The sequence below is a fragment of the Lissotriton helveticus genome, chromosome 11, assembly GCF_964261635.1.
Source record: "Lissotriton helveticus chromosome 11, aLisHel1.1, whole genome shotgun sequence".
NCBI classification, from domain to species: domain Eukaryota; kingdom Metazoa; phylum Chordata; class Amphibia; order Caudata; family Salamandridae; genus Lissotriton; species Lissotriton helveticus.
In genome coordinates, this window is record NC_136072.1 from 1,113,925,684 (window position 1) to 1,113,949,840 (window position 24,157).

Genomic DNA, 24,157 nt, shown 5'->3' on the forward strand with positions numbered 1-24,157 from the left:
TTATATGCCTCCCACAGAGTCATCGGGGTTGTTACTGAGTGTTCGTTTTTCGCAAAATACTGTCTTGTGGTTGTAATTAGACCTTTCCATATCTTGGGGGTTTTAAGGAAACCAGGGTAGACGGGAAAGATGCGCCGTCCCCCCAGGACATGAGATGTGTATTTGATTAAAACCGGGGAATGATTGAAAATACACCTGGGCAGGTGTGATATCTCTATTACTCGCTCTAAACCTGTCACCAGCGCGAAAACATAGTCTATTAATGAGAAGCTGTTATGCACTCCCGAGCAGAAGGTGGACTGTCGCTCTTGTTGTAACCACGATCACCAAACATCTATGAGACCAGATGCCTCAAGGAAATCTGCTAAACGGAGGTTTGTGCCGCATTGGTCCCTGTTTTTTTTTCGATCCATGGTAGCATCCACCGTGGTGTTAAAGTCGCCTCCATTATCAATTTGCCTTATGGGAGTGTTAGTAGGAAGTTTTCCAAGGGCCACCTGAGGCAAAGCCGGTGAGATATGTACTGAAACTAGATTATATGGTCGTCCTTCTCATTGGCATGATATAGCTGCAAAACGTCCCTGATCATCTGTCCAGGACCCCATAACAATAAGTGGGAAGCATTTACTAACCAGGACGCCCACCCCCTGCGAACCGGAAGTGAATTCGGAGTGTGCAGCTAGTTTAAAACCCCACCTGTCTAGGGCTTTACAGGTAGAGCCTACTAAATGTGATTCTGCTGGTGCCTTGCTTTTAAGATAAAGTAAGACCAATCCTCTCTTTATTCTATCACCAAGGCCGTTTACATTCCACTATATAAAGAGAGAGGATGGCCCTTTTTAGGTTTCGACTGCAAAAAGCTGCGCAAGCAGCTTTTGCGCAGGAGAAATCTAATGAGAACTGTAGTGTGGGTTTGGGTCGGCCCTCGTCATTCATTGGCTGGCTCCATAAATGGAGCCTAGCCATTGGACGAGGGGCCTGTCCGTCAATGCCGGACCAGATTCGGAGGCGTTCCCGAGATTCTTTGGCTTTTGCCGACGTCACGCGACGTCAGCCGAAAGCCGGGAACGCCCCCGAATCTGGTCCGGCATTGCCGGCACCAGTGACTATCCTGCTCCTGATTGGTGAAGCTGCGTGGACGTCACTGCTGGTCCACGAGGGAGCCCACTCCTCGGGAAACTTCGCCGCCCGCCTGCCTGAGCTAGAGACGGGCCGCCGCGCTGCCCGCGGCGACCCGGAAGTGACCGGCCGGCCGGCCGGCCAATCCTAGCGCGGCCGGCCGGAAGTGCCCGCCCCCCGCAACCCGGGGGAAGAAGGAAGACGGCCAGAAGTATGGCGGCGCCCGCGGGGCTCCCATGGCCTGGAGGGAGCCCCGGGAGATGCGGAGGACGTTGCCGGTCTCCCATGCCAAAGAGGGAGACCGGAGAAGTGCCAGCGAGATTGCCGCCGTCGATGTTACCGGTCTCCCATGCCGAAAAGGGAGACCGGAGAAGTGCCGCCGTCGCAAGGTGCAGGTAAGTCGATCTGCTTGCACAGGAGGAGCCCCGGGGATAGAGAACGTCCCTCCGCGGCCCCTGTGCCATAGGCAGGGCGGTGAATGAAACTCAAGGTTTTGGAAAGTACCCAAGTCCCGGGCGGACATCCAAAAAATGCCTGAACACTAACCCGCTCGTGGGGCACTGCCTGGTTGCTTTATAAGGGCAGTCCGCCCAGCCCTGGTCAGTGTCGGGAGAGCCTTTAAGATTAAAGGCGGGGGCAGGATCACATTTTCGAGCAACCAGGAAAAGGTGGGATGCTGCTTTTTTAATTGCCTTCAGGAAAATAAACTTTATTTTGGGAGGGTGTGTGTGTGTGTGTGTCGGGGGAGAGGGGGGTGATGGAGGCGTTCCCATTGTTGAGTCTGGATCCACGTGGATGGCAAGTGCAAAATAACACCATATCTAGACTTAGGTTGCTTCATAGGGTGTCTGACATTTAATACCTCCTGGTATCCCACTGGACTTCTTTTCTGGCGAGCACTGTGATTTGTCCCTTGATCTGTACAGGGCGGTTTGGAGTCTTCTCGCCTTTTAGGTGAGCATGAGGGAGGACTGGGAGGTTATGGTGACTGTTATAATGTTGTTAGTTTGAAAGATCAGATCAACCTGATCAGTACTTTAGAAGAAAATTGAATTTACGATTGTTCTTTTGGGCTTCCACTCTGGACACTGAGGTGCATTCAGGTTGCCAGGGAGTAGGAAGGTGGCATGCATGTGTCTGGCCGGATATCTTGAAGGATCCGTGTGAATGGCTAGATGAAGGGTGGGCTACTGGCATCCATTATAGCTGCTTCTGAACTGGAGGAAAGAGATTTGATGTAGTGCTATGCTCACTCTGTATTCTTAATGAATTGTATGCATGAAAGGACCTGGCACATAAAGAATGGTATTATATGTCATGGTGGCACACTTTCTCAAGGATGGCCATGTGGAAGAAAAGCAGCGGAATTTGAAGATGGTTTGGGTGAAGCAAAGGTAATCTGAAAGAAGTAAGAGAGAGGGCGAAAACATCAGCCCGGTGAAGGAGTCAGGAAGAAGTCCTATGGAAAGAGTGTCATCATTTGTGTGAAAAAGGAGCAGAGAATCTGCTAGGTAAACCGCAGACCTCTATTCAAAAATGTAAAGGAGCACTTTCTGGTTACATCAGTCTGAAGTAACTGCACAAGAGCTGGACTCTGAGATGGGGAATATGTTAAGAAGACCAGATCAGAGCAGCGGTGAGCCGACCAGGAATGTGGCCCAGTGGGCAAAGGAGGCGTTCAGGTGATCGGAGAACAACTCGCCTCATTGTTGTGGAGCAGTTATGTCAAGATTAAGAATTGCCTAGAACCTTGTAAAGAGTGGCTTCTAGGTTTGCATCATGCCAGGTGCTTCTACTGAAGTCCTTTGTCTTTGGGATCGGTGAAGTCTTCGTAGTGCAGTGGATGTGCAAAGTCTGAAGGCCTGCCTAACACCAGACTTGGATGAACAGTCATCTAAAGAAGGGGTCCTTAATTAAAAACTGGGCTTGAGACTGCTAGAGTGATATGTTGGTGATTGCTCAGAGGAACAGTCGGTTTGACGATACAAAGAGATCCAATGATGAATTCTTCTACCAGTTCAAAACTGTTTAAGTGTTGTTGCAGAAGATCTGGTATGTTTGTGGATCAGGCAAGTTTCTTGTAGAAGATTTATACCTGAGACGGTGTAAAGGAAGGCACACCACAGGGTTAATCCATCCAAGCCTTGCACCTGCGACCCACAAATGCAGGCGAGGTACAGCTTCGGAGAGAGTGCTTGGAAGACCTACAGTGTAAGGTGGCACTAGGGGGTATGCATTTTAATAGATGTACAGCAGATAAGGAGCGTGAAAGAACTACAAGAACAACATGAGTACGTGGACACACCCTATTGTACTTATTTTATTCCCACTCGAGGTCCTCACAGTAAGGCTGTTCAATAGAGTGTATGTAGTGTAAGTCAAGTCAAGTCAAAATTAACTTTATTTGGTTTGTCACAACCATAAAGTGTACATATACAAATTACAATTAGTAACATAAAATTCATTTTATTAAAATATTTTTTTTGGTTCTAAAAAAGTAAGACATTATTTTCCAGTCCCCAGTCTTAAGATAATTCGGCCTTTGAAAGCAAGGTCTCTACTTTCTTGTATGTAGTGTGAGGAGATGGATCTTACATCGACCTCCCATCACTTCAGGTGAGCACTCATTGGAAGAGCAGCCTCATTTTACAGGTGGTTGGCGCCTTACTTTGTTTACGTGTCATATTTTATGTGTTCTCTTTTTTGCATGTCTTGTTGTTTTTGTTGAAATTATTTTGCCTTTTATTCTATCTTATTTTATATGCAGTTGGCGTGTACTCTTTATATTGCCTTTTTCGTGTCTGTTGTTTGTCTTGTTTCCAGCGTGTTTTTAATATTACTGCTTTTACAGTTGTTTGATTTGCTTTACATGTTGGTGTTTCTTGTACTGGTTGTTGCTGTGTCTTGACGTTCTCTTTGTAGTGTGTGTTTTGGCTTTGCACCCTCCCCAATGGTGCTGTTTTCTTTGCTTTCTGTTTAGGGTTTATCTGTATTACAGAGCTGGCAAGTTGTTTCCTTCCTGCAGACACACTTCACCTGCTAATAATGGGTCAGGACTAAAAGTGAAATGATAGGTCTGCAGTTTTGTGCCACATTTCCTGCCATTCCGTTTCCCACCCATGTTTTAAAGAGTTTTATTGCTGTGCCTATGAGTTGTGCCTCTCTGCTATTTCTAGGATTCTGTTTGTTGGAGCCTAGTCACTTGTAGGGCGTGGGAATTCTATGGCTTCATTCACAAACCATATCTCACACCGAAGTTTAACATTTGTGGGCTCAAACACTATTTGTGTGGGTACATTCTGAGTGCTGACTCATAGGAACAGTATTTGCTGAATTTAGCTCCAGAAAGTGCATTTGTGAATAAAGAGGTAAACACTGATTATCTCACACATTTGTGGATATTGTCTGAGGGGTGGGTGCTTTTAAAAGGGCCTACTCCACACGTCTTCCCAAACCCCACAGCGTTTGAGACACACCCACCATGTCAGTTAGGCTAGTGCAGGTTCCTGGGTACTAATGCTCATAGAAGGTATTCTGGGAGTTGTTTTCGTTTGAGTGGCAGGCCGTATACCAATGGTTTGTTCAGAATAGCCAAGCACTGGAAACATGGCTGTGCTTGCTTCCCTGCCCCCTGGCTGTGCTAGCTTCCCTTCCCCCTGGCTGTGCTAGCTTCCCTTCCCCCTGGCTGTGCTCGCTTCCCTGCCCCCTGGCTGTGCTCGCTTCCCTGCCCCCTGGCTGTGCTCGCTTCCCTGCCCCCTGGCTGTGCTTGCTTCCCTGCCCCCTGGCTGTGCTTGCTTCCCTGCCTCTTGGCTGTGCTTGCTTCCCTGCCCATGCTTGCTTCCCTGCCCGTGCTTGCTTCCCTGCCCCCTGGCTGTTCTTGCTCCCCCGCCCCCTGGTTTCCCTTCCCCTGGCTGTGCTTGCTCCCCTTCCCCTGGCTGTGCATGCTTCCCTGCCCCCTCGCTGTGCTTGCTTCCCTGCCCCCTCGCTGTGCTTGCTTCCCTGCCCCCTCGCTGTGCTTGCTTCCCTGCCCCCTCGCTGTGCTTGCTTCCCTGCCCCCTCGCTGTGCTTGCTTCCCTGCCCCCTCGCTGTGCTTGCTTCCCTGCCCCCTCGCTGTGCTTGCTTCCCTGCCCACTCGCTGTGCTTGCTCTCCTGAGTGTGTGTGTGTGTGGCTCTGGGTGGGTGTGTGTGGCTCTGGGTGGGTGTGTGTGGCTCTGGGTGGGTGTGTGTGGCTCTGGGTGGGTGTGTGTGGCTCTGGGTGGGTGTGTGTGGCTCTGGGTGGGTGGGTGTGTGTGGCTCTGGGTGTGTGTGTGGCTCTGTGTGTGGCTCTCTCTGTGTGTGGGTCTGTGTGTGTGTGTGTGTGTGGGTCTGTGTGTTTTTGTGTGGCATTTGCCAGAAATTAAACTATTGGCATTGTAAATGACAATGCCATTTATTTATCTGTTTTCAAAACCAAAACATAAAATACAAATTTTGTCATTTACAATGCCAATAGCTCAAACTTTTCAAAAGGCGAAACCATTGCATTGTAAATGCTTGTTACTAGAAGTCACAGACTGTGAGGCCAAAAAATCAGTCAGGGTATCCGCTTGTGGCATGTAGTACATCCTCAGTGGGAGAGCGCAAAGAACATTGTGGCATGAACACTACGTAAACACTTTGTATATACCTTGTAATCTTGTGGTGTACCTGGGCCAATAGAAAAAACATAACATTAAACTGGTCCCCATCCACCAGTACTCGCTGTTGTCCACGACGTGCGATCGTCTCACTTTCTCCCGTTGGATCCAGGCCACAAAACTTTCAGATTGCTCTCCCACCAGTTTACGCGATACCCCGGCTTTGGCGTATGTCGCAGGCCGCGTCTCTTCATCATGATGTAGGTTTTTCGTTGTTTAAGGCCCGGGGCTTATTACAAGTTCAATCGGTGCCCCGGTGTTTCCGACGCCTTATCCGCTGCTTTAAATTGTTGTTTTGCGTCGGCAAGACTCCGGATTAATGGGGATGTTGCTTCGATCGCGGAGCCTCTCTAGGCAGCGGCCATTTCCTTTGGCTGCTAGCCATGCTACCCAAGCTCATGTTTGTTAGTTAAACTGGTGCTTATCTGGGGCACTCACAACTCCAGTTTTGTCAGGGGCCTCTGGGGGAGCCCCAAGGTCCCAGCTGGCTCTCCTAGCAGGAGCCGACCATTTCCATTTTTGATGGATGCCTTTATTTCCTGCCATGGCACCAGTGTTAGAAGTGGGCGGGGACGGAAGGGCACGGCGTGCCCCTACTTCTAAAAATGATGCTAGTCCGTTCCCCTACTTCTTGGTTTTGAAAGAGCACCGGGACTGTAGGAATAGGCATACTTTAAAATGACACCTTTTTTTTCCACTCAACGTGATTATTAACGAAGGCCTCTGCAGGGCGCCGGACCTCCTCCCCTTCCCCTCGGTATCTAAGGGGCCTGAAAAGTGAGACTGAAAGGGCCATCCGTGTAGCATAGCGCGAAAGCGGCTACCTCTGATGGCCCTGCGGCTGCCCCCGTGATTCACACCTCATTTATGAGGACACTGCCTGCCTGCCCCCACTGCAACCTGTGACAATGGTCACATCAGGATTCTTTGGTGTCAAGCAGACTGACGGACGCCACCTGGGGGTGACTTGCTATGAATCTGCTCTCCAGCCAGCCACTGAAAAGCTGACCCAGCCCCACCAGCCTCTCCTGGAAATTACTCTCCGTGCCTGCCCAGAGGTCCCCGACCCCTCCTTTACAGCTCTGCCCTTTCTCTGAACCGGGGCCTGCATGGGGAGCCTGGACTACCTCTGAAGCCGAACTCCACAAACATCAAGTAAGTAGGGGGAATAAAATACCTGGTGCATTTTGTTTAATAAACAGAAAATGTCAATTTTCTTATCTGCTGTTTTTTTATGTTATTTTTTTCACTGTGTAGTGCCCTGCTCAGAAGCCAGTGCAGTTGGCGGCACCACCCATGCCAGGCTCACTGCGAGCATCTAAAATTCATACATGTCAATAGGCCCGATTTAGGCGGGAGACGCCCAACTTTTAAAGCCAAAACCAGCTTTATTTCTGCAGCCTGCGTCCTCTGCTTTTGCAGAAGTCAATGGGGAAAATTCATTCTTCTGTTTATTTTAAACAAATCTCCCTCTTTACTCTTCTAAAATGTTGGCATTTTGCTCCACCGAAGGGCATCTATCCCGATCTGCCACTGCTCTCTGTGCTGCTGGTAGGGGCCCGACACTGCTGTCCCTGCCTATCTCAATCCAGACGTGCAGCTTAACCTGCAATTACAGTACCGAGGCTCTGCTGATGCCCTTCAAGTCTTTTTTATGCCCTCGCCCTATGTGCCCCCTGGGCAGTTTGCAGTCTATGGATGAAATGCCAGGAAGTGAGGGTGGTGAGGGAGGGCTGGATCTGGGTGTACTAGAAGCAGGGTAATGAGAAATACCAGGAAGTGAGGGGGAGCTAGGGAAGGGCAGGATATGGGTATGGTAGAAGAAGGGTAATGAGTGATGCCAGGATGTGAGGGGGTGTGAGGGGAGGCCAGGATGTGGGTATGCTAGAAGCAGGGTAATGAGTGATGCCAGGAAGTGAGGGGGAGCGAGGGCAGGCCAGGATGTGGGTATGCTAGAAACAGGGTAATGAGCGTTGCCAGGAAATGAGGGTGGCGAGGGAGGGCTGGGCCAGAGTATACTAGAAGCAGGGTAATGATATGCCAGGAAGTGAGGGGGAGCGAGGGGAGTGCTGGATGTAGGTATGCTAGAAGCAGGATAATTCCAGAGAGCATGGGTGGTGAGGGAGGGTTCCATGTGGGTACGCTAGAAGCAGGGTAATAAGCGATGCGAGGAAGTAAGGGTGAACAAGTGGGTTTGCTAGAAGCAAGGTATTGGGTGATACCAGGAAGTTTGGGTGGCGAGAGAGGGCTGGATCCAGGTATACTAGAAGTAGGGTAGTGAGTGATGCCAGGAAGTGAGGGGGAGCGAGAGAAGGCCGGGATGTGAATATGTTAGAACAAGTTTAATGAGTGTTGCCAGGATGTGAGGGGGAGCGAGGGGAGGCCAGGATGTGGGTATTCGAGAAACAGGGTAATGAGCGTTGCCAGGAAGTGAGGGTTTCGAGGGAGGTCTGGGTATGCTAGAAGCAGGGTAATGATATGCTAGGAAGTGAGGGGTAGCGAGGGGAGTGCTGGGTGTAGGTATGCTAGAAGCAGGGTAATTCCAGAGAGCATGGGTGGTGAGAAACCGTTCGATGTGGGGACGCTAGAAGCAAGGTAATGAGCGATGCGAGGAAGTAAGGGTGAACAAGTGGGTATGTGTAGTATGTATGCATGTTATTATATACTGTTACTTTAAAGAATCTTTCAAGAGTGTTCTTATGAGTGTCATAGATGTTCTTAGAATGTAATGTTTTCAATGTCACAGTTATTATGATCCAGTTCTTCTTCATTGCTGGTCGTGGGTTACTTACTCTGGAAATAAAGCCTGCATTCTGAATCACCTTTATTGGGATTACTTCTTCATTTCTTATATACAAGCTATACTACATTTATTGGCGACGTTTTTGAAAACTTGTCTTCAAACCCACCGACGTGAGCAAATCGAAAATTAAAATTCAAAACGCGGATACGGAGCTGAATTGAAAACGGCGATTTTACAGACTTCCAAGGATCATTATACCGAGATAGACATTCCGCTACGAAAAAACTGTGAGTAAAACTCATTTCACAATACCTTCTTGTGGGATACAACCGTCGCGTTGTTCAAACGCACACCAGATTCAGTGCTCGCGACCCGACCCGAGCCAACTGCTCTCGCGCTCTCATCGCTGCAGCCTGAACTCGCGCAGTACGTCTTTGCAGCCTATGCGCACCATGACAACGCACATTGTTTATTGAATGACGCATCCAACGTTAAGCGGCATCGCGCAGGCGGCCATTTTAAGTCAATTTTGTCGGATAAACGCGGCTGGTAGCATTTACTCACGATTATTCTCATGAGAAGAAAAGTGAATTAAAGAAAACACAGAAGTCACTTATTTAGAACTTACCAGACTAACAAGTAAGAATTTATTTGAATAATTTTCTTCTAAATGGCAACATCAAGCAATAATAACAGTGGGATTGTAGCACCTCCTTCATTTTTAATTGCTCCTGGCAAGCCTCCAACACCATGGCACAAATGGTTACGAGTATTCACCAATTATTTGGAAGCAATAGATGCTTTGGAGTATTCTGCCTCAAGAAAAAGAGCTATTCTGTTTAATCACTTAGGAGACGCAGGACAACAATTATTTGATAATTTGGCTGTGGTACAAGCTCCACCTGATGATGACACTTGGAATGTTTATACTGAGGCTTTAACGCGCCTTGGCAAACAGTTTAAAGATGATCCATCAGTCATGGTTGAGAGACATGTTTTCTTCAAAAGGAAACAATTACAAGAAGAGTCCATAGAAGACTATTTAGCAACTTTACGAGTACTTGCATCAAAATGCGAGTTTGGTACTTATTTAGAAACTGCTCTACGTGATCAGTTAGTCTTTAATTGTTTCAACAAAAAGATCCAGGAGCGGATCTTGACATGTAAAAATCCAACATTGGATGAAGTTATTGTAATTGCAAAAAGCATCGAGTGTTCTGTAGTTTCCTCAAAGATTTTAGCTGAACATGCCTCCTCTACAAATGTTTGTAATGTCTTACAGGCGTCTAGTGATGATTGTATTGTTAATGTTGTTTCTAACCGCAATACTGGCAAAAAAGTTTATGAACAAAAATCTAATGTATTTTGTTACAGGTGTGGTTCAAAATTTCATGTGGGAAACAACCCTAAATGTCCAGCACAAGGTAAAAGGTGTTCGAATTGTAAGCGTATAGGTCATTTTGCTGCGTCATGTCGTTTATCTAGAGATAAGACTAAAGTTAATATGGTGTATTCTGAAGAAGAAATTTGTGATGCATTAAATGTTTCTTCTATATCCTTTGTTCAAATTAATGCTCTATGTGACTGCAGTATCAAGGGTCCTATTTGTAAAATATCTATTGGTATACAATCTTTACAAGTTATGGCAGATTCTGGGTCTCCCATTACCATTTTGGATGAAAGTACTTTTCAGTGTTCTTGGAATGACAAAAAATTACTTACTACAGATATTAATCCCAAAGCCTTTGGGGGTTTTGATATAACCATGCGTGGTTTTTTCCCTGATAACATAGATTTTAAAGGGCGAGTAATATATACAAAAATTTATGTGGCACTGAATGGCAGAGATATTATGGGTTGGCAAGATCAGGCCAAGCTAGGTATTATTTTAAAGCCTGGTCATCCCGAACCCGTTACCTTGGGAGATTTACCTATTCTATCCGTTTTTGATTATTGTAATGATCCTATTCTCTGCAATGTTTTAGAAAAATACAAAGTAGTATTTGAGGACAGAATTGGTATGGTAAAAAATTTCGAGCATAATATTAAATTAAAAGACAAGGCTTGTCCTGTTGTCCAGAAGGTACGTCCAGTGCCTCTATCTGTTAGACAAGATTTAAGGAAGCACATTGAATCTCTTGTTACTCAGGACATTATATGTCCGGTTGAATCTTCAGAATGGGTTTCTGCTGCCGTCGTAGCACGAAAAACTTCTGGGGAAATTCGTTTATGTGCAGACCTTCGGGTACTTAATCGTAACATTGTTATTGATGTGCATCCTTTGCCAAAAATCCATGATATGCTGGCCAACATTGGTAGTAGCAAATATTTTTCTACTATTGATTTGCGCTCAGCGTATCATCAAATTCCGTTATCTAAAGAATCTCAGCCTCTTACGACATTTGTAACACCTTTTGGAGTGTATATGTATAAAAGATTACCTTTCGGGCTGGCTTCAGCAGCCATTATATTTCAAAGGTTAATGGATTCCATTTTTAATAATTGTCCGGGAATTCAAGCATTCCAGGATGATATTTTAGTACATTCTGAATCTTTAGATCAACATTATATATTGATGGAATATGTTTTAAAATCATTGCAAAGTCATGGTCTTACTATCAACAAGAAGAAATGCAAATTTTTAACAAATGAGGTTGATTATTTAGGCCACAATCTATCAAAGGAAGGGATTAAACCTAAAGCTTCTTTGTTAGAGGCTATTAAAAATGCTCCATGTCCTTTAGACAAAGACTCCTTAAGAGCGTTCTTAGGTTTGAGTGAATATTACGCTCGTTTTGTCAAGGGCTATGCGCTAATTGTCCAACCACTCAGAGATCTTTTGAAAAAACATGCCAAGTATGTTTGGTCCACTGAGTCACAAGTTGCTTTTGATTCCATAAAAAATATGATTCTGTCTGCTCCCGCTATCAAACCTTTTTCCCATGGTGTTCAGAGCATCATCACAGTGGATGCTAGTTCTCGGGGACTGGGTGCTGTACTGAGTCAAATGATTAAGGGTGAAGAATGCACCATTGCATTCGCTTCACGATCTTTGACTTCGGCTGAACTCAATTATAGTACTATCGAACGGGAAGCTTTGGCTTGCTCGTGGTCTGTGGAAAAATTTAGAATGTACATATGGGGAACTAGATTTCTTTTATACACAGATCACAAACCTTTAATTTATATGCTTGGGGAGAGCTCCTCTAATAGAGCCTCTTCTAGGTTAGTTAGATTGTTAGCACGTCTCCAAGAATTCAATTTTGAAATTAAATACGTGCCAGGTGGTAAAAACATCCGGGCGGATTGTTTATCACGTTTACCGTTACCCACACAAGAGTTAGTAAATTCTGATCTGGAGTGTGTTTTTGCAATTGAGGATGCTCTTCAAGGAAATAAGATAACTAAACAAGATTGGTTACATAGTATGGAAAATGATTCTTGCCTACTAAATGTGAAAAGGTTTTTGATTAAAGGTTGGCCTATGGATAGAAGCATGTCTATGGAAGAGAGACATTTCGCACAAGTTGCATCAGAATTGTCTGTTTCAGGTGACATTTTATTCAGACAAGACAAGTTTATCCCGCCTGCTGGTATTAGGCAATCTATTATTTCGGTGGCACATGAGAGTCATCCAGGTGTTACTGGCACTACCAATAAAATTAAGACCACTTACTGGTGGCCTGGAATAGACAATCAAGTAAAGTTGTTCATTAACCAGTGTCCCCAATGTTTATGCTCAGATAAACACTGGAAGTTGTCCAATTCACCACTTGTACCAGTAGAATGGCCTGAAGCCCCTTGCAGAAAATTGCCTTGGATTTTTCGGGTCCATTTTCTGTTTTTAATTCTGAATATAAATTTTTAATAGTGGCTATTGATTACTTTTCTAAATGGATTTATTTTTCTTTTGTTAAGAGTCCGAATTCTGATTCTGTTGTATCATTTTTAAAGCGTTTATTTGTCATTGAGGGTACGCCTCATGAATTAGTTTCCGACAACGGTTCACATTTTGTTTCACAGGAAGTAAATGTATTTTTAAACAAATTGGATGTTAAGCATACGTTTGTTCCTCTTTACAGTCCTTCATCAAATGGTCTGGTGGAGAGAGCAAACCGTTTGTTGAAAGAGGCAGTTCAAACTGCTTGCGCTAACAAACTTGATATTACAGAATTTCTTTGTGAGAAAATCTGGAACTATAATTGTACTCCACACAGTACCACAGGAGTTTCTCCTTTTGTTTTACTTCGAGGTAGAATTCCAACTTCTAAGTTAAATCCATCTTGGTTAATGAAAAGTTCTTTGGTCAAGGTTGATTTAGCTAAAATTCGTGAACGTGTAAAAATGAAACAAGAGTGTTACAAAAATCATTACGACAATCGTATGCATGTTGCAGAAAAGCCACTAGTTGTAGGTGATTGGGTCATCATAAAAAAACCTGTAAAAATCACTAAGGGTCAATCTAAATTTTCTGCTCCTGTGAAAGTCGTAAAAGTTTCTCGAACTGCAGCTCTCTTGTTTGAAAGGGGTTGGTGGAATAAGAATGTCTTCATTAAAATCACTGACCAGCAAGCAAGGATTATTTCCTCTAACAAGCAGAATACAGATTTAGGGCCCGATGTAGGTAAAACGCATTTACCGATTTTAAAATACCGATCCGTACCGAATCGGTATTTCAAAATCGGAAAATGATATGTAGGAAATAATCATCGGAAAAATACCGAATCGGTAGCATTCGGTATCGAGAGTCGATACGTACCGAATCGCCAACTACCGATTCAGTATAGGCCGGGTCGGACAAGTCCGAATCGGAAAAAAAAAAATGCGGAACCAACCGAATCGGTAAACGCCGAATCGGAATAATAAATACGCCCCATGGGCCGAAAGGCCAATAGGAAGACATTATACATTCCGAATCGGTATTTACCGAACACATTCGGAAAATACCGAATCGGAAAATACCGATTCGGAGAATGCCGTTTTGCCGAGCAGGTTGAGTGACACTGAAGACATCAGCCAATGAGCTGTAAGCACCCTCCCCCACAGGGTGTGGCAACCCAGGCAGGTGCAACTCATCAGAACTTTCTGGAAAGCTGCCTGAGCTGAGCAAACACAGAGAGAGCAGCATTGTGAGCAGGATCCCTGAGAGACATGGACACCAGCACAGAGAGCCAGAAGGCAGGGCGTAAGCGCAATCCTAAATTCAGCACCATGGAGCTACAAACTTTGGTGGAGGAGGTGGTGAGGGTGCACACCCAGCTATATGGCAGGCAGTCCCTGACTGTCCCGGAGAGCACCAAGAGGAGGCTGTGGATCGACATCGGGGAGAAAGTGAATGCAGTTGGTGTCACCCACAGGAGCCTAGACGACCTCAAGAAGAGGTTTTATGACATCCGTGGCGTGACCAAGCGCAAACTGGCCGACCTGCACAAGCAGGCTGGACTCACTGGAGGAGGAACAAACCATGCGCCACCCCTCACTCAGCTGGAGGAACTAGTGGCGACCACCATCGAGAGGGCCAGTGTCGTGGGAATTGGGGACCTGGATAGCTCATCCCGAGCTACAGCTACAGGTAAGAAGCATGCGCAACTTGACACACCATACCAGACACCTCCCCTACAGACCCAATGCACAACCAAACCCCAGGCCAGTACTGCTAGCAACAGACATGAGCAATGCATCTAGCTAAATGTACTCAGCAAAAGTTACCAAAAATGCCACAGCAGAAGCATGAGATAAATAACTGTAATACAGCATCAACGTGTTTGTAATGAGACGTGCAATGCTTTAATAGTTGTGACTGGAACACATTAGCACCCACTTGACAAATGCTTCTTTGTACCTAGGGGCACCATCAGGCGGGGGAGCAGCATCAGCTCCAGCACCAGCTCCAGCACCAACAGCCAGTGCGGCGGTGGCAAGCACCAGTGCAGCAGCACAGGAGGAGGAGGACAACAGCTGTGCCCTGGCAAATGAGGAGGACACAGGACATTCCCTCACAACTCCACACTCCCCCCGACTGTCTCAGTCTCAGTCGCCCTCATTGGTATTCTCCCCGGACAACACACCACCACAGAGCCACCCTGCACCTGCCACTTCCCCGGCCCGGAGGAGAATAGTGGCTCCATTAGTCATCATGGAGGGGGCAGTGGGTCAGGCTCCTGCACAAGACCCCGTGACACCAGCGACACCAGAGCACACACAGCAGGGCAGCAGAATTCCACGTAGGCCACGTGCTACCAGCAGCCCAATACCAGCACCGGGAGGCAGCGTCTTCGCAGGGCTGGAGACCAGCATGGTCACAATACAGAGGATGCAGGCGAAATCCATCCTGGCCTGCCATCGCCAGTTGCGCCTGCACAACCTGCAGATGGGTGAGATGACACAGGGCTTCAAGACCTTCGTTGACAGCAACAAGGAAATAGCAACATCAATTGGCCGAATGACCACTGCCATCACCCAGCTCTGCACCAGGTTGGATGACCATGAGCTGAGTCGTCGCAGGGATGCAAGAGTCACGAACAGGTCACTCAACCGCCTTGCGGCTGCGACTGCCCAGCTATGCCAACGTGGGGCAAACATGGAGGCCAGCCTCACACAGAACATGTCCGAGGTCACTAGGGGCATGGGCCGTATAACAACAGCCATGGAGACACTACTCATCTCCAACACCGTAGTGAATCCCGTCCTGGGCGAGGCTGGGGACAGCAGCAGCCGCAGCAGCCCGGCCAGCGCTGCGTCAGAGCCGCGCCGGAGCAGCAGGCGCTCAGCTGAGGCTGCAGGGCATTCTGAAGGGGGTGAGGTTCATCCCAGTGGGCCTGCTAAGCGCAGCAAAAAATAGGACTGCCACTGCAGGTGAGGCAACCCGGACATTGGACATTCCTACTCCTTGTTGTTTAACTTTTCTTTTGTTGCACATCAGTGCAGTAACATTGATGCAACATTATTAAATTTAATTTCTGAACACATACATTGACCTGTTTGTGCATCAGAAATAGTTGTCTGTGATCTCCTGACGCCTGTATCTGCCGTCAGATGGTGCAGAGACTCCAGCAGGTAGTGGTAGTGGGAAAGCATTGTCATCGTCAGGGTCCTCGTAGTCGGATAACTCTACCTCAGTGCCTTTCCTGACTGCAAGGTTGTGCAACATTGCACAGACAGCAATAATCTTGCAGCAGGTGATGGGGGTATATTGCCTTGCACCTCCGCTCTTGTGCAGACATCTGAACCTGCTCTTCCAGATGCCAAAGGTCCTTTCCACTACGTTCCTCGTGCTTTTGTGGGCACGGTTGTACCTCCTTTGGCTGGGTGTTGAGGGGTTGAGGTAAGGTGTGAGAATGAACGAGCGTAGGGCATATGCACTGTCGCCTAGAAGGAGAAGGGGTAACATTACTCACATGCATACATGTATTTCACACTGCTTTTTTGGTAATGGGGGTCTGACACTGTGTCTTACCTAGGAGGTATCCTTCGCCAAATTCCCCTGCCATCAGCCGTGCATAAATTCCGCTACTCTGGAAGATATAGGAGTCATGGGTACTCCCCGGAAACTTTGCAACCAGGTCAGTGATCACACACTTGGCATTGCATATCACTTGCACATTTATGGTGTGCCGTGACTTCCGATTGCGGTATACGTATTCGGTGTCAGCAGGGGGGCAAATCGGTATGTGTGTGCCATCTATGCAGCCAATGATGTGGGGGAATCTTGCCATCTGATAGAATTCAGCTTTTGTCTGTGCCAGTTCTGCATGGGTGGAAGGGAAGGAAATGTAGTGGGCCATCCTCTGGATCATGGCATCAAGGAACTTGTGGAAGAACCTTGACAGGCTGCTCTGGGTCACCCCTCCTGCCACAGCAACTACACTTTGATAGCTGCCAGACGCCAGCAGGTGTAGGCAGCATAGCACCTGCACCTGCACAGGGATTGCATGTGCCCTTGGGGTGGGGTGCTGCAACAGGGGTTGGAGGTCCCTGATGAGGTCTCCGATGGTGTCTGCCTCCAGCCTGTACCTCTGTAGGATCTCTGGATCTGTCAGCATGCACAGGGTCACCCTCTGCCTGTAGACCTGCTCCTGTCTCAGCCATTCCCTCTCTCCTTCCTGCTGTAGCCGTAGCCGTCTAGCTATGACATAGAAAGCTGCCATGTTGCAAGTAGAACTGCATTTTGGGTCCTTTTTTATAGGTTGCACCTGGTTACCACCTGATTCCAATCCATGGTAATTTCCGACTCAGAAATACCGAATTTTGAGCAAAATCGGTATTTCTGTGCTTACCTACATCTCAATCTTAGGGTTTTCGCATGGAATCGGATTTTCACCGAATCGGAATATATATCAATTCGGCGATTTTACCGAATCGGAAAGTCACCGAGTCGGTCGGATTCCGATTCGGAAAAATGTAGGAATCGGAAAAATCTCCGAATAGGTAATCTACCGATTCGGAGATTTTTTCCGATTACTACTTTTTTCCGAATCGGAATCCGACCGACTCGGTGACTTTCCGATTCGGTAAAATCGCCGATTTCGCTGGATTTCGGCCTCCTACATCCCGTTGTCTGTATTCCGATCGGTAACGGCCGAAAATACCGATTTTCGGCCGTTACCGACCGACCTACATCGGGCCCTATGTTGATAATTCAGGTTCTGATTGGTTTGGGGTTGGTGAATCTTCAAGGATGCCATCTGTTCCAGTTGATTCTACTACAGATGTCAATTCTGGTTCTTCATTATTGGCTCAGGGAGATTCCAAGAGTGTTTCTGATCTTCCTACTTTACAACCTGTTTCAAATACCATTGGTGAGGGGGATGATATGGGAGTTGGTCGTAGAATCAGATCAGTTCCTTTGAGACTGCACGATTATGTTTTGAATTAATTTATTTTATTGGATGAGTTTCTTTTCACACTTATTATTGCATTGTTTGTTTTAATGTATTGCTTTCTTTTCATATACCTGAATGTATTTATCTTTAGTTTAAGTTTATTTATTAGGGGAAGGATGTGTAGTATGTATGCATGTTATTATATACTGTTACTTTAAAGAATCTTTCAAGAGTGTTCTTATGAGTGTCATAGATGTTCTTAGAATGTAATGTTTTCAATGTCACAGTTATTATGATCCAGTTCTTCTTCATTGCTGGTCGTGGGTTACTTACTCTGGAAATAAAGCCTGCATTCTGAATCACCTTTATTGGGATTACTTCTTCATTTCTTATATACAAGCTATACTACAGTATGTCAGAAGCAAGGTAATGGGTGATACCAGGAAGTTTGGGTGGCGAGGGAGGGCTGGATCCAGGTATACTAGAAGTAGGGTAGTGAGTGATGCCAGGAAGAGAGGGGGAGCGAGGGAAGGCCGGGATGTGAATATGTTAGAACAAGTTTAATGAGTGTTGCCAGGAAGTGAGGGGGAGCGAGGGGAGGCCAGGATGTCGGTATGCTAGAAACAGGGTATGAGCGTTGCCAGGAAGTGAGGGTGGCGAGGGAGGGCTGGGTCTGGGTATGCTAGAAGCAGGGTAATGATATGCTAGGAAGTGAGGGGTAGCGAGGGGAGTGCTGGGTGTAGGTATGCTAGAAGCAGGGTAATTCCAGAGAGCATGGGTGGTGAGGAACGGTTCAATGTTGGGACGCAAGAAGCAGGGTAATGAACGATGTGAGGGTGAACAATTGGGTATGCTAGAAGCAAGGTAATGGGTAATACCAGGAGGTTTGGGTGGGGAGGCTGGGCTGGAGTTGGGTACTCTAAATATAGGGTAATGAGCGATGCCGGGAGGTAAGGTTGAGGAGTATTGAAGGATCTGGGTATGCTAGAAGTTGGGTAATGAGGGATGCCAGGATACAGAGGGGTGAAGAAAGGGCTGAATCTGGGTATGAAGAAGCATGGAAATGAGTGGTGCTAGGAAGTAAGGGTGGAAAGAGGGGAAATTAACCATGTAAGCTAGAAGCTGGGGGAATAAATGATTCTGGGAAGTCGGGGTTCCGAAGGGAGGGCGAGATCCAACTATGGCTAGACCTAGGGTAATGAACGATTCCGGGCAGTAAGGGTGGCAAGACGAGGGTGGGACCTGGGTGTTCTAGAGTAGGGCAATAATAAGCGGTGCAAGGAGGTAGAGGACGAGGGAAGGGCTGAACCTGTCTATGCTAGAAGCAGGGTAATGATGTCTAAAAAGTAAGGGTAGTGAGGGGATGGTTGGGTCTGGCTATGCTAGAAGTAAGGTAATTTGGGATACCTTGAAGTAAGGTTAGCAAATAAGGTTTAACTCTAGTAATGCTATAAGCAAGGTAACTAGCAATGCCAGGAAGTAGCGATGGCACAGGAAGGGCTGAACCACTCCTAGAACTAAGGTAAAGAGCAATGCCAGGAAGTAAGGGTGGTCAGAGGAAGGCTGTACCTGGGTATCCTCCAAGTTTTGTAGTGAGTGATTTTAGAAACTAAGCAGGACGAGATGAAGGCTAGATCTAAGTTTGGTAGAAGCATGGCAATAAACTATAACATGAAGTAAAGGTGGTAAGGGAAGAGCTGAAGCTGGGTATGCTAGAAGCAAGGTAATGAGTACCAGGAAGTAAGGGTGGTGATGGGAGGGCTGTATTTGGGTATGCTAGATGCATGGTAATGAGCAGTGCTAGAAAGTGAGGATGGTGAGGGGAGAGCTGGCTCCTGACATCCTAAAGGTAAAGTAATTAGTGTTGCCTTAAATAGGGGTGGCAACAGAATGGTTTGATCCTGGGGTGCTAGAAGTAGGGTAAAGGACAATGCCAGGAAGTAAGGTGACAGGAAGGATATACCCTGTATGCAAGGAGTTGGGTAGTTAGCGAAGCCAGAACCTAAGGGTGACGAGATGAGGGTTGGATCTAAGTATGGTAGAAGCATACTAACGACTATGCCAGAGGCTAAGGGTGCAAGGGTAGGGCTGAACCTGGCTATGCCAGAAGCAGGATTTTGTTTAATGCCAGGAAGTGAGAGTGGGCGAAAGCAAAGCTGGATCTGGGTATGTTAGAAGCAGAGTAATGTGCAATGGCAGGAATTGAGAGTGGAGAAGGCCAGATCTGGGTTTGCTGGAATCAGGGTTAAGAGTGAGGCCAAGATGTAGGTTGGTAAGAGGAGGGCTCAACCCTGCTATGCCAGAAGTATGGTAATGAGCGATGCCAGGAAGTAATGGTGGCAAAGAGAGGACAGAACATGGGTATGTATAAAGCAGGGCATTGATCGATGCCAGAATGACGGTGGGAAGGGGAGGCTCGATCTGGGGATGATACACAGAACCCTTGAGGCCAGTCCACCTCACCCATTGGTGCCTCCATTTTGCATTGCAAACTCACCAGGGATTTGCAATGCAGGAAGTGCCAATGAAAGAAACTGCATGGCTCGGAAACAAATGGCTTATGATTCCACTTATAAGCGTATTTGGAATATTGTGTGATTGGAAACATGTCCCACATTGTAAATGAATTAAATATAAACAACTTGTATATTAAACCTCAAATGAACATGTTTATTGATTGTTTGAATTAAATAACGTTATAAGCTGTAACTGATCAGTGAAATGCCAAATGCACTAAAAATTGGTATGTTTTGCTATTTTTAGCCACACCTCTGACTCCGCCCACTAATCTAATCCTCTGCTTATTCCCGCCCCCTGAGTCTCCGCCCACAGTTCCCCTACTTTTCTGTCCCCACTTCGACCACTGCATGGCACCTACAACACCCCATTATTGGGGATCGTGGGGGGAGCCCCTGTGGCTTCTGTGGCCCTGTCCGGCTCACCAGGCAGAAGCAGGCTGGGTGCTGGTGGGAGCTGGCTCCATTCCTTTGCTCCTACATAAGCAGAAGCAACATTTATCACTGCTCCTGCCCAGATGAGAGCAAAGTTGTGTTTCGTGCCTGTGAGAGGGTGGGGTCCCCTAGAAACTGCGATCCAGCTTCAAAAATGGGGTCCGTGGAGCCGATCATGGAGGTAGGCCGATGCATGTCCCCTCCCCAAAAAAGTACACTTGCCCTAGGGGATTGGGCCACCCATCAAACCCCCTGTGGTGGCAAATCCCACTGCTCATAGGTGATGAGGTTAGAACACAGGGCCTGGTCATCACAATGTAAGGGGTGTCATTTTTAATAAGGCAGACCTATTGGCTATGTCAAAGGTTCAAAAATCAATATATAAAATGCAGATCTGTCAACTTTGTCAGGGGGTCAGTTTAAAAAGGGGAGACATCCTGGCTTTGTCAAAGATTCAAACCATCAAGATGCAAGGCAGGCCTATTGGCTTTGTCAGGGTTTCAGGAAATCAAAATAAATTTAGCAGACCTACTGGTTTTGTCAGAGGCTGACTATGTCATTTAATTAGTCACATATAATAATTTATAATTAAAACCATTTGAATCAAAAACTATAATACAATATATTCATAATTAAAATGCACATAGCATTGCGCATTGACAGTAATTGTCACTAAATATTACTAAAAATGTACAAAATGGGTATTGGTGTATTTAAAAACCTGTATTCTAAAATATGCATTTTCCTGTGGTACTTTAACTCTATAGAGCAGGCTTAAGAATACATTTATAATGAGAACAAATATAGTGTAACTTGGAACAGTGCAACGTTTTGTTGAGAGGGTTCTGTGTTTACAATGTTTATTTTTACACTTGGGGCAGGATTACTTGGTAAGTGCTTGCATCAAGGTTGAGCTTGTCAGGTGTGCTGATTAATGTTTTAAAAGCAGCACCATCATTGTTAAAGCATGTCTTTCAGTGTAGGTAAAAAGAGAAAAATGTTGTGTTTAGCTTATTTGTTTAGAGAAGCTAATTATCCCACCAGTAACGTCAGCACTGTGTGAATTACAGAAAACAAATCACACACAATATAAAATGTGAGCTTTGAAACCACTGCAGAACAGTCCATAAGAAGGCATATATATAGATTTAAATACAAAACCACTGACATCCACGAGTTATAGGTATCTCAAGTAACTGTAACTATAACTCGTCCAATAAAGTACTTATACATCGTGCCCCCACAGTGTTGACATGAATGATATAATTGCAAATGTTGCAGTGATGTTATCAATTATGTCAATGAATGTGTCATGAGTGCTGTACTTTGTTAGGTAATTAGCAGTGCATGGTGAGGATGTGAGGTATAGTTACTTTACGGCACACATTATAGTTACTTAAGGTAACGATAACTGGTGAAGTTCAGTGTTTTTTTTAACTGACATTTTCACCTAATTAGAACACCCCTTTAACCTTTGTTTTTTTCAGTGTATTTTTAAGTTTTTTTAAAATTGCAAAGTAGATATTATTACAATTCCTAGCTATAACAGAACTTTCAGGGGGCATAGCTTGGTCAGTAATATTGGTGGGGGGGAGAGTGAGCTTCAGATTTCCAACAAACAGGCTGGCATTTATACCGTTCAAATACAGTATATGACAAATGGGGTGCATGAGAGGGGATAAGGGGCAGTGGAAAGGGAGAGGAATGTGGATCGGCAGGAGTATTAAGAGAGAGAACACAATATTTTGGAAAATAACCAACATTTTTTAGGTCTTTCACAACAGAGAGGGAGAGAGTGTGTGTGTGTTTATTTCTGTGTGTATGTAAAGGTTCCTGTTGAAATTCAACAGACATCTCACCATACCTCATTAAAGGCTACTGTATTAAACAATTTACCAGAAAATAGATTTATTTGGGGAGTGTAACACTCCAAACATCCCGCTGAAGCTGCACGCCTGGTCACTTTAACCTTTGTTTTTTTCAGTGAATTTCAATTTTTTTTAACATAAAGTGAGATTATCATTGCTGTGCGTGGCGTGGCGTGGAGTTGGGTGCTCAAACCCCTGTCATGCACAGCATTCAGCCATGCTTGGTGTACTTGATGTGGGGCCACCACTGGCGCCCAAGCACATGCCACAGGTGATCTTTGTGTTCAAAGAAACAAGCCTGACCCTACTCATGTGGGACCAGGGTAAATATTCTATTAAAGAACAAAGGGGCATATTACCAAGGGCCTCATTGCCGCTTTAGCGGGAATTTTCCCCGCTAAAGTGGCGATAATTTAATCGCCCTATTGCCTAGCTGTCGCTAACACCAGTTAGCGACAGCTAGTAGGAGATAGCGAGCTTCTGGGGGCCCACTTTGCATGTCAGCGATATATATCGCTAATGACATGGAAAGTGGGCGTGCCAAGATGTTAGCGACTGGAAACAGTCGCTAACATCGCTAACTCCTATTACCAACTTTTGGTAATAATCGCGCTAAGCGCTATTATCTCCAAAAGCTAACGCCTGCCCAGAGCAGTTCTTAGCCATGTTACCCAATGGTAGGTGGATAATTGGCTAAGAGCATTAGCTCGGTAATGCATGAATATCGCGGACTTTTCAGCGATATTCATGCATTTCGGGCGATTTTTATCGCTTAGGAGATAAACCTTGATAATATCAAGGCTCCCAAGCGATAAAAATAGGCGAAGCACGGCGATATAAATATAGCCGCTAACCAAGCTTAGCGATATTTTTCGCTAATGCTTGGTAATATGCCCCAAAGTTCCCAGTGGGAAAGATAGTTAGGTAATAATAATGGTATTATTGATAAAGAATGGATATTATGCTCAATGGCAGTATTTATGAGAGGAGATGTACACACACAACAGAAAGAATCAAATACAGCATAATGAGTTGAAAGACATTGTTGTTTATATTAACAAATTCAAATATACATTTCTAGAAAAGAAGTGTAGAGTGTCCCAATTGAAAATTGAACCTATACATATAAGTGACAAATTGTGATATACGTTAAGGTTCAGAAGAGAACAAAAACAACCTTTTGATTAATATAAATTAATTATTCAGAGCCTTCAGTGACAATTGTGAAGGCTAAGTACAGTTACTTGTTAGTATAAACAACAATGTATTTCAACTCATTAAGCTGTGTTTGATTATTTCAGTGGTGTGTGTATATCTCCTCACATAAATAGCTGCTTCTTGGCCCTGTCTCCTTCTCTGTTGATGCTGGAAGAATTGCAGAAGTAGGGTCATTGCAATTGCATGAGCACACTGGGTAAACATATCCAAACACAACACATTACACAATTGCACAGATCACAAAATGTACATTGATTACTAGATTGGCTCTAACATTGCCTTGAGCATATGCATGAATGCTACATGAACTGTGCACAGTCACACATAATAATTCCATAACCACAGTCGGCTCCAATTGCATGTGTGACCTTGTTCATAATCCACCCTCACATGTGTAGCAGGAGAAATCATCACCCTGTCAACTTGGTTCCTTGTAGCATACCTGATGTCATGAAATGTGATGTCACATGGAATGCATTATTACTTTTCCAAAAAAGGCTCTGCAATCAGCAAATGGTCAGGTGTCCCTAACCCACAACAAGTAGAACTGCTGGGCACCTGCTACAGCTAGGTCGCACCAATATGTTACTATCAAGAAGAAGGTGACATGGAAGTGCCCATTCCACACTGTAGCCACTTCCCAAGTGACACTTTGACATCTGGCCACTGCCAGAGGATGCAGTTGAAAGCTCCACATGTGGGGTTTAGCTAGGTGTCACATGTACCACAGAAGAATAGAATGGAGACAATGTGGCTCCAA